This window comes from Giraffa tippelskirchi, chromosome 2, assembly GCF_054371585.1.
Source record: "Giraffa tippelskirchi isolate mGirTip1 chromosome 2, T2T-mGirTip1v1.2.pri, whole genome shotgun sequence".
Classification (NCBI taxonomy): Eukaryota; Metazoa; Chordata; class Mammalia; order Artiodactyla; family Giraffidae; genus Giraffa; species Giraffa tippelskirchi.
The window spans coordinates 67,023,000-67,036,496 of record NC_137276.1 but is presented as its reverse complement, the minus strand read 5'-3'; the positions used below and the strand labels follow the sequence as shown (position 1 = coordinate 67,036,496).

The 13,497-nt window shown below is 41.8% G+C and overlaps 1 protein-coding gene and 1 long non-coding RNA gene across 24 annotated transcripts in view; one reads left to right on the top strand and one right to left on the bottom strand.

The window, feature by feature from the left end:
- HK1 (hexokinase 1) overlaps nt 1-13,497 on the top strand; it is a 121,986-nt gene that overhangs the window by 7,015 nt on the left and 101,474 nt on the right. For 8 of the 23 annotated variants that reach the window (XR_014076389.1, XR_014076381.1, XR_014076379.1 and 5 more), the window contains exon 2: nt 10,135-10,332. The gene's annotated coding sequence lies outside the window, so the exon portion shown is untranslated. Of the gene's footprint in view, nt 1-7,835; nt 8,194-10,134; nt 10,337-13,497 lie in introns of all 23 variants that reach the window. The other 15 variants (XR_014076388.1, XR_014076380.1, XR_014076378.1 and 12 more) reach the window with 5 other exon arrangements.
- LOC145537638 (uncharacterized) overlaps nt 1-13,497 on the bottom strand; it is a 28,663-nt gene that overhangs the window by 8,471 nt on the left and 6,695 nt on the right. The window lies entirely within an intron of this gene.

Sequence of the window (13,497 nt, the reverse complement as noted above, 5' to 3'; positions counted from 1 at the left end):
TTTTGAACTGTGGTGTTGGAGAAGACTCTTGAAATTCCCTTGGACTGCAAGGAGATCCAACTAGTCAATCCTAAAGGAAATCAGTCCTGAATATTCATTAGAAGGACTGATGTTGAAGCTGAAACTCCAATACTTTGACCAACTGATGCAAAGAACTGACTCATTGGAAAAGACCCTGATCCTGGGAAAGATTGAAGGCAGAAGGAGAAGGGGATGGGAGAGAATGAGATGGTTGGATGGCCTCACTGACTCGATGGACATCAGTTTGAGTAAAGTCTGGAAGTTGGTGATGGACAGGGAGAACTGGCTTGCGGCAATCCATGGGGTTGCAAAGAGTTGGACACGACTAAGCGACTGAACTGAACTGAACTAATTAATTAATTATTTGGCTATAACACACAGCTTGCAGGATCTTAGTTCCCCGACCAGAGACTAAACCCTGACCCCGGCAGCAAGAGCGCTGAGTCCTAACCACAGGACCACCAGGGAAATCCCAGGAAAAAAATTAAATATCAATATCAAAGTTCTATCACCATCTCTGCCCCAGAGAATTTCTTAGCAGCCATAGGCTCTGCTGGCTACATGTTTTATGGATTCTTCCCACTTTCTCTGGAGACTTCTTTCTCCTCTTTTCTTAATTCTGGACTCCTCCATAAAGTGAAAACTTTCTATAATTTTTTTTTTTTTAACAGAGTAAGTGATTTCTCCTGTGGTCTCCCACCCACTTCTAGGACAGCCCAAGAAACCTCACCTTTCCCAACCAAAAGACCCATTGAGGTGTTTGAATAAAAAGGATTTTCTCCCTAAAAGGAAATCATTCTGCTCTCTTAGAGTCAAGTTACAACAAGCGCTTTTTCTTCACATACAGTAAACTACATCTATTTAAAGTGTATAATTTGATATGATCTGATGACCCCATTACTAAAATTAAGACAATGAACATTATCCATTACCAACAAAACTTTCCTTGTGACCTTTTGTAATCTCTCCTTCCTATCTCTCTCTTCCTCATCCATATTTGGGTAACTACTGATTTGCTTTGTTTTTAAATAATTTCTTCTGCATTTGCTAGAATTTTATATAAATGGAAGCATTTGTTGTTGTTGTTCAGTTGCTCAGTCATGTCTGACTATTTGCGACCACATGGACTGCAGCAAGCCAGACTTCCCTGTCCTTCATCATCTCCTGGAGCTTGCTCAAATGCATGTCCATTGAGTTGGTGATGCCATCCCACCATCTTGTCCTCCACCGTTCCCTTCTCCTCCTGTATTTTTACTATGTCTATTGATGTATTTTAAATTTTTTCTCAATTACTTACAATAATGAGTATCACCTATTAATTTAATAATATTAAACCATCCCTGCAACACTGGAATAGACTCATCTTAGTCATGGTTTATTACCATTTTTTATAACTGTTGAATTTGATTTACTAATATTTTATTTAGAATTCTTGCATCTTTCCAAGTGAAATGAGCTTATAATCTTTCTTTTTTGTATTGTCATTGTCTTGTCTTTGTAAGGTTATATTAGTCTCATAGAAAGAGTTTTTATTTTCTGGAAGAGTTAATTTCAAGTTGTGTGAAACCCACCTATAAAGCCATTTTAAACTACTTCTTCAATTATTTTGAATAATCAGACTATCTAGGCTTGCCATTTTTTTCTTGAATCAAGTTTGTAGATTATATTTTTCTAAGAATTTATCCATTTTGTCTTATTTTAAAAATATATTTGCATAATTTTTTAGATTTATGTAATTCATATGACATAAAATGCACCAGTTTAAAGTGTCAAATTCAATGGGTTTTAGACTATTAACAAGTTGTGAGACCATCACCACTATCTAATCCCAGAACATTTCCATCACCCTAAAAGCTACTCACTGTGGAATTGCCTATTTTGAAAATTTCATATCATGGAATCACACAATATGTGCCCTCATGGGTCTGGCTTCTCTCAACATAATGTTTTCAAAGTATTTATCCATGTTGTAGCATGTATCAGAACCCATTCCTGTAAAATGCCAAATAATTTTGTTTATCCGTTCATAAGTTGATGGACATATGCTTGTTTCTACCTTTGGCTATTAGAAATACTACTACTATGAACATTTTAAAATAAGTTCTTGTGTGAACATATGATTTTGAATCTCTCAGATATATATCTAGGGTGCAGTTGCTGGGACAAATGATAATTCTGTGTTTTAACTTTTTGAGGAACTTTCAAATTGTTTCCCAAAGTGACTGCATCATTTTACATTCCCACCACAGCAATGTGTGTGTGTGTGTGGTGTGGCATCACACCACCACATCCTCTCCAACACTTGTTAGTATCAGTCTTTTTGTTTATAGCCATCCTAGTTGGTATGAAGTAATACCTCACTATGGTTTAGATTTTCATTTCCCTAGTGACTAATGATATTGAGCATCTTATTATGTGCTCTTGGGCTATTTGTCTATCTTCTTTAGAGTCATGTCTACTAAAATCCTTAGCCCATTTGGAAAAAAAAAAAAAGGTTGTTTCTCTCTTTATTGTTGAGTTTTAAGTGTTCTTTATATTCAGATGTATGGTTTACAAATAATTTCTCTCATTTTGGTGAGTTATCTTTTCATTTTCTTGATAGTGTTCTTTGAAGCAAGTAACACAAATGATTTTATTATTTCTTCTGTTTCTGCTTTTGGTATTATGTCTTGAAAACCACTTCCTAACCCAAAGCCAAGAAGATTTACCCTTTTGTTTTCTTTTGTAAATTTTACATAATTTGCCTTAACCCTACTTGATGAATTCTTTTTCCTCCTTTCTCCCTTCCTTCCTTTCTTCCTTTCCTTTTTTTTTTTTACAAAATATTATATAAAAGAATGCTTATCACAGGACTTGAAAAGGGGAGTGCACAATAAATTATCACTAGGATGGGTTAAGAGAAAATGTTTTTTGCTATTTTTATATTGACTTCTAGTTTTATTGGGTAGTGATAATAGAATGTCTTTATGGCAACATAAAACAAATTGATATTTATAAAAAATTTATTGACATAATAGTATTGTATTGGTTTCAGATGTATACCATGACTTGATATATGTACATATTGTAAAATGATTACCACAATAAGTTTAGTTAAAATTCTATACCACACATAGTTAACAATTTTTTTTCTTGTGATGAGAACTTTAAAAATTTAGTCTTCGTAACTTTCAAATATACAATACAATATTCTTAACTATAGTCATCATATTGTACATTACATCCCCAGGAATTATTTATCTCATAACTGGAAGTTTGTACTTTTTTGATCTCCTTCACCTATTTTGCCCATCCCTTATGCGTCGTGTTTTGTAACCACACAAAGGTGGTATCTGTGAGTTTTTAAGATTCTACACATAATTGAGGTCATATGGTATTTGTCTCTCTCTGATTTATTTAGCTTAGCATAATGCCCTCAAAGTCCATCCATGTTGTCACAAATGGTAGGGTTTCTTTCTTTTTTATGGCTGAGTAAGATTCCTTTCAATATACACGAATACCACATTTTCTTTATCCATTCATCAACTGATGGGTACTTAATTTCTATGCCTTGACTGTTGTAAATAATGCTGCAATGAATATGAAAGTGCAGACTGTCTTTTCAACATAGTGATTTCATCTCCTTCAGATAACTGCCCAGGAGTAGAATTGCTGATTCATGTAACATTCCTATTTTCAAGTTTTTGAGGAATCTCCATATTGTTTTTCCTAGTAGCTGAACTGATTTATTGTGATCCACACAGTCAAAGGCTTTGGCATATTCAGTCTCTTGAGAAACCTGTATGCAGGTCAGGAAGCAACAGTTAGAACTGGACATGGAACAACAGACTGGTTCCAAATAGGAAAAGGAGTACGTCAAGGCTGTATATTGTCACCCTGCTTATTTAACTTATATGCAGAGTACATCATGAGAAACGCTGGGCTGGAAGAAACACAAGCTGGAATCAAGATTGCCGGGAGAAATATCAATTACCTCAGATATGCAGATGACACCACCCTTATGGCAGAAAGTGAAGAAGAACTAAAGAGCCTCTTGATGAAAGTGAAAGAGGAGAGTGAAAAAGTTGGCTTAAAGCTCAACGTTCAGAAAACTAAGATCATGGCATCTGGTCCCATCACTTCATGGGAAATAGATGGGGAAACAGTGGAAACAGTGTCAGACTTTATTTTTTTGGGCTCCAAAATCACTGCAGATGGTGATTGCAGCCATGAAATTAAAAGACGCTTACTCCTTGGAAGGAAGGTTATGGCCAACCTAGATAGCATATTTAAAAGCAGAGACATTACTTTGCCAACAAAAGTCCGTCTAGTCAAGGCTATGGTTTTTCCAGTGGTCATGTATGGATGTGAGAGTTGGACGGTGAAGAAAGCTGAGCGCCGCAGAATTGATGCTTTTGAACTGTGGTGTTGGAGAAGACTCTTGAGAGTCCCTTGGACTTCAAGGAGATCCAATCAATCCATCCTAAAGGAGATCAGTCCTGGTTGTTCATTGGAAGGACTGATGTTGAAGCCGAAACTCCAGTACTTTGGCCACCTCATGCAAAGAGTTGACTCATTGGAAAAGACCCTAATGCTGGGTAGGATTGGGGCCAGGAAAAGAAGGGGACAACAGAGGATGACAGAGGATGAGATGGTTGGATGGCATCACCGACTCGATGGACATGGGTTTGGGTAGACTCCAGGAGCTGGTGATGGACAGAGAGGCCTGGCGTGCTGCAATTCATGGGGTCACAAAGAGTCGGACACGACTGAGCGACTGAAATGAACTGAACTGAACTGATTTATATTTCCATCAACAATGCACAAAGATTCCCTTTTCTCCATATTCTTTCCAACACTTATTTCTTGGTTTTTTTTGGTCGGGGGGGTGGTGTCGGGGAAGATTGAGGGCAGGAGGAAAAAGAGGCAGAGGATGAGATGGTTGGATGGTATCATCGACTCAATGGATATGAGTTTGAGCAAACTCTAGGAGATGGTGAAGGACAGGAAATCCTGGCATACTGCAATCCACAGGATCGCAAAGGATCGGGCATGACTGAGTGACTGAACAGCAAGCCTACATATTACCCTGTATCTAGCTTTTTTGGCTTAACAATACATCATGGATAACTATTATGATTTATGTCTTTTTTTTTTGGTAGCTCCTTATAAGCTTAAATGAAATAACACTCACCAGCTACCCCAGTGCTGATAAAAAACAGTATGTTTTACAGTGAACTATGGAGGGACAGGGGATAGGCTGGGCACAGAAATAAATCTGAAGGAGCAGAGGAAAGGAGGTTGACATTTCCCAGAGAAACTGACATGTTTGACCCATGTCCCAGGTCAAATCTATTTTCTTGGAACCACCCAGCAGTTCCTCTGACACCTAAAGCACTTGGTGCAAAGCTCACTGCTCACCGCTCACTTGGTGGCTGCGTGGCTCATTTTTAGATATGTGCATGCTTAATCTGTTCTACCAGCTCTTCGAGTGCCTCAGAGTCTATTCTGCCCTCCCACTCCCCACCACTCACCCATGCCCTTTCCCTCTTGTGTCTGGTACACAGAAGCAGCACGTACTGGCTGAAACTGGAGACCCATCTATCCTCTCAGAGAAGGCTGGAGCAACGTGGTCAGTCTCTGGACCCCAGATTCTAGTCCATCTAGATTTCTGAGTCTGTTAGTGAAGCCAGGGAATGCTTTTGTGGGGAACACAGGGTGGACTGTCCTGGGACTGAGGCTTGGATCTGAATGGTTGGAGAGTGTCTGGAGTTTTGTACAAAAGAGAATTGAATTGTGAATGGGCTGGGAGGTTATTGTGATAGCCCTGGTGCCCTGCGCCTCCAGAGGACTGGAAGCCTGTGGGAGCACATAGCTGGCATTTTTTGCTTGAGATTACGAAGCCTTTTGCTTCCTTTGGGTAGAGGCCCGAATTCAATGAACTGTTGTGGTGCGATGGAGTCTTTTTTTTTTTTTTTTTCGGAAAAATGAAACAGAGATTTGGCTCCAGTTATTATGAGGTGGTGGGCAAATGAGCCGACTCCATGGCATTCAGTGGCAAACCAGTGTAAGAGCATGTGGTCACATTTTTGTCCAGCATCATCAAGAGCACGGAGAAGCTGTGATTTCAGCCTCAGAGGAGGGAGCTTTTATCTCGATGTGATTCTCCAAAGACCATCTTTATGCGAGAAATGTCAGAGCCCCATTTCATAGTAAGTTTCTTTTGATGCTTTATTTTGGTTGAAGATAAATTTCATATCATCACTCAAGGACTGACATCATCTTCAGATAGTGGTGTTCAGAGAGTCTTCCCAGGCCTGGGAGATGCTGAGGGGGGGGTGGGATGACCAGGCTGGGAGGCCGATCCCTGTGTTGTTGTATTCTAGACTTCTGTCTGGCTCTCCCTGGGCTAATCATCTTTCTGCCCTCTTCCTCATGTTGCGAAGGAAGTTGGGAGAGCATGAGAATGCAGGTTTAAAAGCGAATTTAAGTTACTCTTTCACACACTGTCACATTTCTGTTTCTCCAGCTCTTTTGTTAGCATCAGCTTTGGAGTATAACTTGCCTAGAGTTCTCTTATGTTTTTCAGCTTGGAGAAGAAATTGGGTAGTGCCCAACTGTAAGTTGATTGAGGAGGCTAGACTGGACGTGCAGAATGGTTAAATGAATGTGTGAATGAACATACAATTGGTAGAATGTGATCGAGAACCTCATATTGACACAAGAAACATGTCCTGAGGGGTGTTTATTCCAGAAACTAAGTAGATCCTGGCTGTTATATAGTTAATACCCATAAGCATTGATAGTTTACATATACAGTCCAAAAACTTCTTCCTAGCCAGACAAGTCATGAACGCCGGACTTGAAATAAACCACATGCTAGATGTCATGGGAAGCTTGGGCCAGAGTTAGGAATCAGATCCTTGTAACCTTTGCTAAACATTCTCCAGAATGTGAGCCAGTCTGCAAAGCCACCTTCATGTCAATCAGCCCAGCTGAAAGGCACGTGTACTTGTAGTTGTCTCTATTGTATTCACTCTTGCTTTAATAAAAGCATTTATAAGTCTGGGACCTTCTCTTATATTTCAGTTGGTCAATTATTGTGTCTTCACTAAGAACCTTAGATAAACAAGATTATCATCCTTGGGAGGTCATAGGAAAGAAGACTTCTTTGCAAGAATCCAGAGAACTAAGGTTGATGAAAGGAAGTCAAAAGGAGGCAGATTTGGGGGCTTCCCTGCTGGTCCAGTGGTTAAGAATCTGCCTGCCAATGCAGGGGACATGGGTTTGATCTCTGCTCTAGGAAGTTCCCACATGCCGTGAGGCAGCTAAGCCTGCGTGCTGCAACTTCTGAGCCCAAACTCTGGAGTTCAAGGGCTACAACTACTGAAGCTCATGTGTGGCCTGGAGCCCAAGCTCTGCAATAAGAGAAGCCACCACAATGAGAAGCCTGTGCATCACAGTGAAGAGTAGCCCCCACTTGCCACAACTAGAGAAAACCTGCAGACAGCAACAAAGATCCAACACAGCCAAAAATAAAAATAAATCTTTTTTATTAAAGAAAAAAGAAAAGGAGGCAGATTCCATCCCAGACATGATTAGTCATCAATGGAAAAGGCTACTTTAAAGGGTGGGGTATCACCTACCCAGATCTTCTCTTGAATGGGGTTAGGAATAGGATATGATATGCCAAGTTCTTTCCAGTTTTCAAAGAATCTGATTTTACCTCTTGGAGTCTCATGTCTGGGGCAATGGATCTCAGACTTGCTAAAATGTTCGCATTTTATCCCCAGTTCTCAACCCCATCAAATCACTTGTCCCATTTCTCTCTGCAGCTGCAGATGCCTATCAGGCCTACTCGCAGAAGATCATCTGTGAATTCCTCTTCCATAGGGAACACATGAGAAAGTGGGAGAGAACCAGAATCTATCATATTTTTAGTGGATGAATCCACTTGACTGTCGGGTATCTGGAACATAGCTATCCACTTCATCGGTTGCAGAATGGCCTTGAGGTCTTGTTGAACACAGATGGTTGACTCCGTCCTCAAAGTTTTCAGTTTGATAGTTCTGCAACAGGGCCTGAGAATGTACATTTTAAACAAGTTCCCAGATAATGCTGCTACCACTGGTCCAGGGAGAAGAATTTGAGGACCATTTGAGAACCCTAGAGGCCCAAGCCAGTCCACTCTCAGTAAGACCCAAATCTGTAGGGATAGATTAATAATAAGTTTTAGGGCACACCCTACTCTTTCATCCTTCTCTCCTATTCTTTCGTCAAGACTCACTTCTCCCTGGCTCAGAGGCCTCAGAGAAAACTCTGAGGACTTCCTTTGTGATCTGATGGTTAAGACTTCGCCCTCCAATGCAGGGGATTTGAGTTCAATACCTGGTCAGAGAGCTAGGATCCCACATGCCAAAAAACAAAAACGTTAAACAGAAGCAATATTGTATCAAATTCAATAAAGAATTTTAAAATGGTCCACAACAAAAAAATCTTTTTTTTAAAAAAAAGAAAACTCTGACCTAGACCAATGTGTCCCATATCCAAAGTTTGTAATGTGTGACTTTTTAAAAACTTTTTATTTTTATTTTTGGCCATGCTGCTCGGCTTATGGGATTTTAGTTCTCTGACCAGGGACTGAATCCACACCCCAGCACTGAAAGCGCCAAGTTCTAACCACTGGATTGCCAGGGAATTTCTGACTTCTTTTCTAAGTTGCTTTATTATTTATTCTTTATAATTATACTATTGAAATATTATTGATGTACAATATTATATGTTACAGGTGTAAAAAATAGTGATGTACAATTTTGAAAGGTTATACTCCATTCAGAGAAAGCCATTTAAAATTTTCTTTAATTTTCTTTTTTTTTTTGGCCCCACGGTGTGGCATGCGGGATCTTAGTTCCCCAACCAGGGATTGAACCCTTGCCCTCAGCAGTGAAAGTGCAGAGTTCTAACTACTGGAGCCAGGGAATTCCTTCATGTGATTTCTTAATTAATCTCTCTCTCTTCCAGAGACTCTAAGCTCCATGAGGGCAGGATTTAAGCAAGAAAGAGGTGAAGGGACAGTAGTAGATTACTCCCAGGATTGTGAAAGAAGGTGGAAGAACAGGGGGTTTTGTCCTGAAAGAAGGGCCTATTGATGGAAGGAGGAAAGAAGGAGGTGACCTGGGACAGTAACTAGGACTTTGGGCTCAGGGCTACCTCAGCTCAGTCTGGCACCAATAGATGAGGTTTGTGTGTGTGTGCGTGCTAAGTCGCTTCAGTAGTGTCTGACTCTTTGCAACCCTATGGACATGTAGCCCCCTAGGCTCCCCTGGCCATGGGATTGTCCAGGCAAAAATACTGGAGTGGGTTATCATGTCCTTCTCCAGGGAGTCTTCCCAACCTAGGGGTCGAACCTGCATCTCCTGTGGCTCTACACTGCAGGCAGATTCTTTACCGCTGAGCCATCAGGAAAGCCCAGATGAGGTTTACCTTCTCTATTTTTTCCACCAACCTGAGCATTTCATTTCTTCCCAAATTTGAAAATCTGAGTTGGTTTTACTAATTCTGAGCTACTTGCTAGCTCTAAGCCTCAGCTACTGCACCCATAAAATGCAGAAGTCAAGTCCCAGGATGGGAGAGATCTGTGTTCAAAAGCCAGCTCTGCTTTTTCTGCTGTGTTTCCATGAGCACCTGACTCAGCCCCTCTAAGCTTTAGCTTTCCTAGGCATAAGGAAAAGGTTTCTACTTCCTAAGGCTGTTGGGAAACCTCTGGAGTTGACACATAAGAAGTCTTTAGCATAGTGCTTGGCACAAGTAAGGGCTCAGTGCACATGGGCTTCCACTGTCATTACTGTCTTCACCATCCTCTTCACCACGGTCACCATTCCTGTCCTCCCCACCCAAGGCTTCTGTGAGATCCCAGTGGGACAAAGAACTTTATAACCATAAAGCATGCTCTGAACGTCAAGGGCACCAAGGTCCCCAGCCCCTGCCCATAAGGCCATAGTAACATCCCCTTCGTTGGAAACAAGGCCTGTGTCCTTCCATCCTCAGGATGCTGGAGCAGCCTCTATCCTTTCCAGTCCTTTGGTGACCCTTGATACAGTGACAAATGCATCTTTTGTCCCTTTCTGTTCTCAGGACTCCAACTAGCCAACCGAAGAACTGCTACCCAGTGCATTGTTTCCAAGGAAGAAAAGAACCAAACACCCACCCACACCTGCTTTGTGCCAAGAATCTACAGTTGGGTTGCAAGGCAGCATATGTTGTTCTTTTGGAAAAATGAAAGTGAGACCAAGTGAAGAGCCATCAGAGGTGTCTCAAGTCATCCCAAGGCAAGTGAGTGAGTGGCCAAACCCTGGTGGTCTTACTCCACCCAGAGCCATGCCCTCCCTGACCTTTGCATTAGACAGCTTCCTGTGGTGTGTAAAACAGGATGAATAAAGAGATACTATGATCTCAAAGGGTAGATCCTGGAGTTCAAGCCCACTTACTTGACTAAGGGCTACCCTGGTGGCTCAGACAGTAAAAAATTAGCCTGCAATGCAGGAGCCGCAGGTTTGATCCCTGGGTCAGAAAGATCCCCTGAAGAAGAGAATGGCAACCCACTCCAGTATTCTTGCCAGGAGAATTCCATGGACAGAGGAGCCTGGCAGGCTACAATCCATGGGGTTGCAAAGAGTCGGACAAGACTGAGAGACTAACACTTGCTTATTTTGCTAAAGAAGCCCAGAGAGGGGCAAATACTTTCCTAAGTTTACACAGTGATATATTTATTTATTTTTGACTGCACTGACTGGGTCTTCATTGCTCTGCACAGGCTTTTCTCTAGTTGCAGCAAGTAGGGGCTACTCTTTGTTGAAGTGCACGGGCTTCTCACTGCAGTGGCTTCTCTTGTTGCAGAGTATGGGCTCTAGGTGCATGGGCTTCAGTAGTTGTGGCACATAGGCTCAGTAGTTGTGCCACAAGGGCTTAGCTGTTCCACAGCATGTGGAATCTTCCTGGACCAGGGATTGAGCCCACGTCCCCTGCATTGGTAGGCAGATTCTTAATTCCTGAACCACCAGGGAAGCCCTACACAGTGATTTTTAAACTGGACCCAAACTCACTTCAGTTAAATCTTTTGGTTTTAAATAGCTGGGCTAACAGTGTGATTTTTTTTTTTTTAAGGTAGAAGCTGTACTGGTATTCATCATAGCTCAATAAACTGTAAAGGGTCTCTCTCCCCTGAGTAACATTTGCCCTTCTTATTAATGTCAGTGTTTGAGCTGATGCTCTGCTGTTGAGGGAGAATGTAGTACAGAGGTGAAATGTGCAGGAGCTGGAGCCAATCTGATCTCCAATCCCAGCTCTTCTACTTACTTGCTGTGTGACCTTGGGAAGTTACTTGACCTCTTTGAGCCTCAGTTTCTTCATCTGTAAAATGGGATAATATTACTTATGATATGTTCTTGTGAATTAGTGTCTTGACTTATTTGTAGAAGTGCCTGAGAAATAATATGCTCTCAATAACTGCTAGTTACAATCACCTCCAAGTGAGTTGTTTAAGGGAAAGATTTGAAGTCAATTGATTAGAAGATTCATGCTCTCTCATAAAGTCTCAGATGATACCAAGAAAGCATCTCTGGAAACCAACAAGGAATCTGATCACTGGTATGTACAGATAAATTGTGGATTTTGTTGTTGTTGTTATTAAATTCAGGTAAATGACTTAAATTTAATGACTTAAATTCAGGTAAATGACTCAAGAAATGAAACATCTGTTTGGAAGTTGTGTTAAGATGTTGACTGTGCCAAGTTTTTTGGGAAGGGCAACTCTCAGTTTACACAGATGCTCTAAATTCTGAGGAGAGAGTTGATGAGAGACTGTGTGAGTCCCAGAAAGAGGACTAAGGGCTTACAGGGCAATGCCAGCTCCTAGAAGGAAGGAGGGTGTGCGTGCTGACAGAACCACAGTGGGCCAGTGGAAATGCCACCAGTTTCCACATGAGCTCTGGGCCAAAGCAGTTTCTTGACAAAAAGCAACATCGCTTTGAATGGCCTTCACACTGAGTGCCCTGGGCCAGTCCTGAGAGTTTCTTTCTCCCCTCATTCCCATCTCCTGGGTAACAGCAGATAGGAAGCCAGCAAAGAAGCGGATGAGAGCATAATCTTCTTGGTCACATGACAGACCCGTAGTGTCTTTGAGAAACAAATACCAATAGGAAAGATGGATGTTTATTCTCTGTTAGGTTGCTTTGGTGATCCAGGATAGTGTTTAAACTAGACTTGGGAAGCTGCCTGGGTATCAGAAAGAGTGCGTGTAGAATGTATTGATGAACTGCTTTGAATCCTAGTGGGCAACTCAGCTCCTGCAGACTCTCCTTGGGGAGGGTCTGGACCTGGGGAGTGTGTGATTCACTCCACTCCAGCCTTCAGGAGGCTGAGGCGAGAGGAGGTGTGGAAGACATGACAGAGACTCTGGAGAGCAGGCAGCTCGTAGAGGGGAACAAGGTCTCAGGAGTCTGTGAGATCTTCCCCCATGCTTATTTCCCTGTGTCCTGCTGTGTGACCTTGAACAAGTTACAGCACCTCTCTGAATGTCGGCATCTTCTTACAACTGAGTGTCGGTCGTATTATCCCCCTTGCAAAGGTGTTACCAGAATCAAAGGAGAAAAAGTATAAGAAGTGCAAATGCAACTCTTTCTTCTTATAGCATTATTAATTATTGGAAGGCAAAGTTTCTTTACGGCCAGCTGCCATTCAGGCCATGCTAATAGCTCCCTTGAGGGATACAAGTAGTTGGATGAGATCTTCACAATGACCTACTGAAGTAGACAGGAGAGCAATTGTGATCAGGTGACACTCTGAGGCTTGGAGGGGTTAAGCATCTTCTCTGAGACCATTTAGGTAGCAGCTGGTGGAACCAGGCTAGAGCAAGGCAGCTCTCTGACTCTTAGCTCAGCACTCTCCTATAATAGATGCTCCTGAAGGGCTCAGTTATTTATTGCGATGTTAAAAAAACACCCCCAGGGACTTCCCTGGAGGTCCAGTGGTTAAGACTCTATGTTTCCACTGAAGCGGGCACAGGTTCAATCCCTGGTCAAGGAACTAATATCCTGCAGGTTATGTGGCATGGCCAAGAAATTAAAAAAAAAAACAAAACACCATACTTTGTGGCTTACAACAATAAGCTTGAGATTCTGTGTTATAGCAATGTAGGCTGGGCTGAGCTGGGTGGTTGTAAAGGAAGATCCATTTCATTTGTGTATCTTCTACTCACTCCAAACTCTTCTGGTCACCAGGTGGATGGAGTTTCTCTCCCAAACCAAACAATTCCATGACACCAGAATTATAGACTGTCCTATAACTTAATTCTGCCACCATCTACCAACTCCATGGGTTAAAGGCTCAATCCCACAAGGCCACCTGTCCACTCCCACTTCAATGCCAGTCACAAATCCAGGTTGTCATCCATGCTTCTGACCAATTGACTCTGTAGATCAGAATTTCCCACAATCCTCT